The sequence below is a fragment of the Gymnogyps californianus genome, chromosome 2, assembly GCF_018139145.2.
Source record: "Gymnogyps californianus isolate 813 chromosome 2, ASM1813914v2, whole genome shotgun sequence".
In the NCBI taxonomy this organism is placed as follows: domain Eukaryota; kingdom Metazoa; phylum Chordata; class Aves; order Accipitriformes; family Cathartidae; genus Gymnogyps; species Gymnogyps californianus.
In genome coordinates, this window is record NC_059472.1 from 161,993,077 (window position 1) to 161,999,222 (window position 6,146).

General features: G+C 39.0%; 1 protein-coding gene across 1 annotated transcript in view; it reads right to left on the reverse strand.

The window, feature by feature from the left end:
- Positions 1-5,853, reverse strand: part of LOC127012703 (sodium channel protein type 5 subunit alpha-like) — a 67,799-nt gene extending 61,946 nt beyond the window's left edge. Inside the window, exon 1 of the mRNA XM_050890937.1 lies at positions 5,821-5,853. The gene's annotated coding sequence lies outside the window, so the exon portion shown is untranslated. The remainder of the gene's footprint in view (positions 1-5,820) is intronic.
- Between the last annotated feature and the right edge of the window lie 293 nt (positions 5,854-6,146).

Sequence of the window (6,146 nt, forward strand, 5' to 3'; positions counted from 1 at the left end):
AACACTGGTGGCCTTCCCAAATACTCAAAGTCATTAGCGCTTGATTACATTAAACCTTCATTTTCTAATCCCCACCTGGCTCTATATACATACGTGCACAGTTTGAGAATTGACAGCAGATTTTCAAAGGACAATATTTCTTTATAACACGTATTTGGAGCAGTATAACAGTTATTAACCCTGATGCTTACAGCTCATAAATGATATTTCTTACAAGTTTATGTAACGGAGGCAGTTCATCGCTCAGCAATAAAATTTCATACTCCTTGGTAACTCAAGCATTTGCATCGGATACACTTGCAATGAAAATTATTTGCAGAGATTTCTGTTTACTACAGCTGCAACTTCAGAGAAATCGCGATCCTCCCTCCTGTCTGTAACCTAAACTGGCATACACGGAGAGGCATGCCCACAATTTGGGAAATACTATAACCTCTGACATACCACATTAAGAGCTATCTCTAAATAATGCACACACATTTATTACGATGCAAACTCAAATGCATCCTTCATGGGCTGAATTAATTCAGCTGCTGGCCAGAAGCTTCAGGGTTCTCCTTAATTTCAAGACCTAGATGAGATTCCAGGAATGTCTCTTATAAAATATCATATCCCCACAACAAGAGTAACATGGGACAGCAGGCAAAAAGAAAACTAGTGGGGAAATACGTCTTCTTTGTTATACTTGGAACGCAGAATAACTAAATATTACATATACAATAAACCCAAAACCAACACACAGAGAAACTATTATATTATACAAAATATCTAAAGGCATGAGTCTGACACAGAAGGAATGAGGGGCTCTAGCTAGTAAGTATCTCTGAGATAAACTAAAGGTGTGCCCCAATCCCTCTTAGAAAAGAATCTAATAGTGTAAAGTACATGATGTATTTATCAAGATAATAATTTATATGATTGCCATTTCCCTTTTTTCATGCTGCACGATGAAATAAGAAATTACACTGACATGAAATTTGGTAAATAGCTAATTGGCTTTACAGAATAACAGGAAATAGCTCTTATGGTAAGTACACATTAAACGCATTGTTACACAAAGTAGCTTTCTGCCTAATGACCTAATGTACACTGAGTAAGTCTGAAAATTAGCTCAGTGCCTGAAGTTCAAGTTATTCCATCTGTTTCTTCTTAGTATTATGAAAAACAGTATTAGTATTTTTGAAGCATTTTATATTTCTCAAAAGAAAGATGCTAAGAGCATGCAAAATACTGCTGCTACAATCTCTGAAAGACTTCCAGCATTTCTGATGCAATCTTGCTAGCATAGTTTATTCTTGAAGTCTCACCTTTTATTGCATGGCTCCAAACACAACCATGAAATGACAAATGCAAGAGCAATAGCAAAGATTGAGCTATTTGGTTTCAAACCTATTTCTTATTGTAGCTCCCTGTAAGATTAAAGTCTAAACTTTAACATGTCAAGAATGCAACTGGTAAAAATTATGTAATACCAAACAGCTTTATAAATTAAAAACAAACAAACCATATATACTAGTGAACTAGAACACAGTTGTCGTGGTTTAACCCCAGCCGGCAGCTAAGCACCACGCAGCCGCTTGCTCACTGCCCCCCCACCCCTGGGATGGGGGAGAGAATCAGGAAAAAAACCTCGTGAGTTGAGATAAAGACAGTTTAATAGGACAGAAAGGAATGAAAAACAATGATAATGACAATAATAATAATATGACAATAGCAATACTAAAAGAATTAAACTATACAAAGTAAGTGGTGCACAATGCAATTGCTCACCACTCGTTGACCGATGCCCAGTTAGTTCCCGAGCCGCGATCCCCCCTCCCAGTTAACTCCCCCCAGTTTATATACTGGGCATGATGTCATATGGTATGGAATAGCTCTTTGGCCAGTTGGGGTCAGCTGTCCTGGCGGTGTCCCCTCCCAGCTTCTTGTGCCCCTCCAGCCTTCTTGCTGGCTGGGCACGAGAAGCTGAAAAATCCTTGACTTAGTATAAACACTACTTAGCAACAACTAAAAACATCGGTGTGTTATCAACATTCTTTTCCTACTAAATCCAAAACACAGCACTATACCAGCTACTAGGAAGAAAATTAACTCTGTCCTAGCCGAAACCAGGACAACAGTATTTAGTAGTTAGGTTAATGCGAGAAAGCAAATTTAAAACAAAGTTAATGCTGAAATAATAATTTATCTCCTTTCTCCAAAGCCTCCTGGATTTCAGATCTGTCTGTCTCTCCTCTCTAGCTAGCTGGGGTATCTGATTTATCAAAATGGCTTGAAAATTTAGTTTCTTTCTTTGCTTCCAGTTGCTATCACACTGGTTCCATATCTCCTATTTAAAGTAATCGGCAGTCATTAAAAATGTATGTGTAGTCACTGTTTTGCTACTGTATCTGCAGAGCCCTTTGCTCATACGTGGTCCATTTGTGACAGACGCTCAGATATGCCAACTGCCTTAGTGACTCAAGGAACTTTCTCACTCCTCTGTGCCAGTGGAGAAACTAACGCCTCATCCAGCAGTCAAAAATACAGCGATTGTAAACTCACTTCCAGTATTTTTCGTTAGATTTCTACAAATATTCCCTCATTGTAAACAGTGTAAGAAAAATAATGCAGAAAGTCTGGGGATCTGCCTGTCGTCTAAAAATCACAACTTTATTCCAGATGATATTTTGCAACTTTTCAGGCCTTAATCCAGCTACGCAAGGCAGTTACAGACACATCACTTCCAGAGAACCACAGCAAAGACTGTGCTCATTGTACATTGTTCTGTGAATGTATTTTTGTGGCTTTTACAGCAGATTTTGGACATGAAGGAGTCTAAAACAGTGGGTTGTATTACTTGAATGTCTTGCTTATGCAGACATGTAGAATATGATATCCCAGGAAAATTTAGTCACACAATAAAATTAAATAGGATTTAAGATCACCAAGTTCCATATCCCATAAAATACAGACTAAATACAGTAATTTCAAACAGTTACATCTGAGTCATGCCCACAAATTATATATAGGCTACAATACTTTCGGTTTCAAGCTATGTAGAATCTACCATGCCCTTTGGGGATTTTTTTCAGTGATTAGCTGGTCTTAAAATGCATGTCTTCTTCATATCTTGAATTTATGTAGCTCTTATCCCAACTACAGAACCTATTACAGCTTTTCCTGGAGGACTGGAAACACCTTTGTTTGTGAAAAACATTTTCTACTGGTAGTTGTATAATTATATTCTAAAAAAGGGAGTTGGAAGGGATGTCCTAAAGCCAACTAGTTCACGCTTTAGCCCCAAACAGCATCAACTCTACTGATGTAATTCCTGGAAATATGTGTTTAGTCTCTAGTTACAACAGATGGTGATTCCAAAACCTTCATATGCAACGTATTCTAGTGCTTCACTATTCTCACTGCCAAAAAGGTTTTTCTTGCGCTTCATCTGAATTTCCCGAACTGCAGTCTCAGCCTGTTACTTCTTGTTTCACTCATCACGGACATGAAGATGAGTTTATTCCACACTTCTTCTTAATTATTTGAAAATTGCTATCATGTTTCCTTTCATCTTCTCTTCTGTAGACAAAATCCATCTGAACTTTACATTGTAATTCATACTTCTCAGGCTCCAAATCACTCTTACAGCGTATTTTAAATCCTTTTAACATTTTCTTTGAATGCTCTGACTGTCAAACCTCACCAAGAGGGAACAGAGCAGCAGACAGAAGCACCTGGGAAATTCTATAGCATTCTTGAACCTACTATTATCAAGGAAGTATCATCTTTATATTCTTACTTATTACAATGATTATTCACCCAACACTTACATTCTGGGCATTTCCATCCTTACTTCTCTCATCTCAACATCCTGGCTTCACTCCTGAGACCTGTTTGATTCTCCACCACTTCCTTTTTGGCTCAACAGCTGTTTGCTCACTCTAGTGTTCTCAGAACTTCACAATTTAGCCAAAGATGATCGGATTTTCATGGAAATTGAAAAATAATCCCTAGACTGATATATACATCATGTTCCTTCTCTTTCAAAGCCAAAAGCAAACAGCTAACATTATAAACTAGATCATCTTGCCACTTTCCTAAAACGACACAAACATGATGGAAGGCTGAAAGGTTTACTGCATAACAAATAAAATCTTACCAACAGTATTTTTTGCGTAATTTTGTCTTTAGTTCAGGCTTGATAAACATACACAGAAACCAGAAGATTATCACTATTATAATACTCATATTTTTAGCAGCCCTCAGTAAATATGATCTTTGTGGGACTAGGCAATCTCCAGAGATCCCTTCCAACCGCAATGATTCTGTGATACAAAGGGATCACTGTACTTTTTTCTCCTTAAAGTAATGAATTGTTGATCTGAAAGGTTGAAGAAACACTGTATTAATATATATAACAGCAGCGACTATCCACAACAAGTTCTTTGATGTGCAAAAAAAGAGGAAAAGCAATTTTTAAATTGCATAATAATGTAAAAAGCGAAGGTTCTCTGTCCATAAACAAATTCAATTTTAAAACAAATGTACAAAAGATGATGACTGCCCTTGAAGACACAATATTAACTTTACTAAATGAATAATCCATTGGTGATTATGGATAATGAAATGATTATTAGGGTTTATGAATGAAATTATTATTTCATTTTATCAAAGAATAACACAAAAATAAGAATTTCAGTATCTTAAAGAGAAAACAAGAAATGACTTTAAAGTATGCATGAAAATTGTTGTGTTATGAAAAGAAGTCGTCAACCTCTTAATGGACTAATGCATACTGAAATGGAATAAGGCACTTTGCTCCGTATTTACTTACAGAGAAAACTTCACGCTGCCTCACTCTTCTCCAGTCCAGAATCCAACAAAATTACATACTTTATGCATGACAGCATCCGAAACACTTTTACAATTACACAACTAAACTCTGAACAAAAAACGCCTTAATTTTATCTTTGAAAAAAAAAAAAGATATTTATTAAAGAATAAACACATTTCACATTTGTCTTAAGAGACGCCTTAAATCATATGCTTCCCACTCCTGTAACAAGATAAAATAGTAGAAATACTACAGTTAAGGAAGGACTTTGGTCAAGGCAGACCTCATCTAAGAATCACACCCTCCACTTGCAATTGTGATGAGGACACTGTGCATTCAGCAATGCTAGAAAATGTGATCTGTATCAAAATAAGAAAAGTTTAAATTAGCAGAAGCAATTGGCCATTATGTCTTCTACTTATGGTTGCAACCAGCATTGAACAAGAATGTGGATACCTGAATGTATCTTTTCCTTATCCCTTTACATATTTTTTTCTCTCACAGTAATTTTTTTTCACTAATTAACTACTAGCACCTTTACTGCTCTACCATAATGAAGCTACCAGTGTAACAAAAAGGTGTGCCAAGACGACAGTCCTGTACACAACTTCATACAGATCCTCACCCAGAACACGGTCACTGCTGCAGCTGAACACTTTTTGTATTACTGGTTCAAGTACCAAAGAGATATTTGGGAGTTGGGGAGGGGGGGGAGCAACTCTGGAAAACAGTATTAAAATTCGTACCATCATACAATCATTTTCAGGAATCCTTTACCATTAGACAAAATAATACAATCTTCCCTGGTTCTCTGGGGAAGGTAGCCAAGCCTTTGCTACCTGCTCAGTGGGGCAGCTTCAAACAAGGAGCAAGGCAGGATCTCACTTTTAAGCATGTCCCCCACCACAGACCCGTAAAATGAAGGTGGTGGACCTGGGCACCCTAAAGGGCGTGCGTAAAGCCTCCAGCAGCTCAGAAACACTGCCTCCAACACCTCGCCTCACCTTCGAGCCGGAGCGCCTCAGGGCTGGCGCCCAGCACCAGCCTCGTCTGAACACCTCAGCCCTGAGCAGAGCCCTCCAGAGAGGACAACTGACCTCACCCCGCAGGCCTGGCTTCCTGGGGGAAAACATGGCCCCTGGGGCACCGCAAGGAGGGACGAAGACCCCCCGTGAGCAGCAACACAGGCAAGGAGACGCCCCAGCCCTTCGCGGGAAAGGGCTGTGAGGAAGCTACCCTGGGGACAACATGTCGGACGCCAGGGGGAAGGCGGGAGCGCTAGCCCCGCCCCCCTCCGGCCCCGCCCCCTCCGGCCGTTCCCCTAGCAACG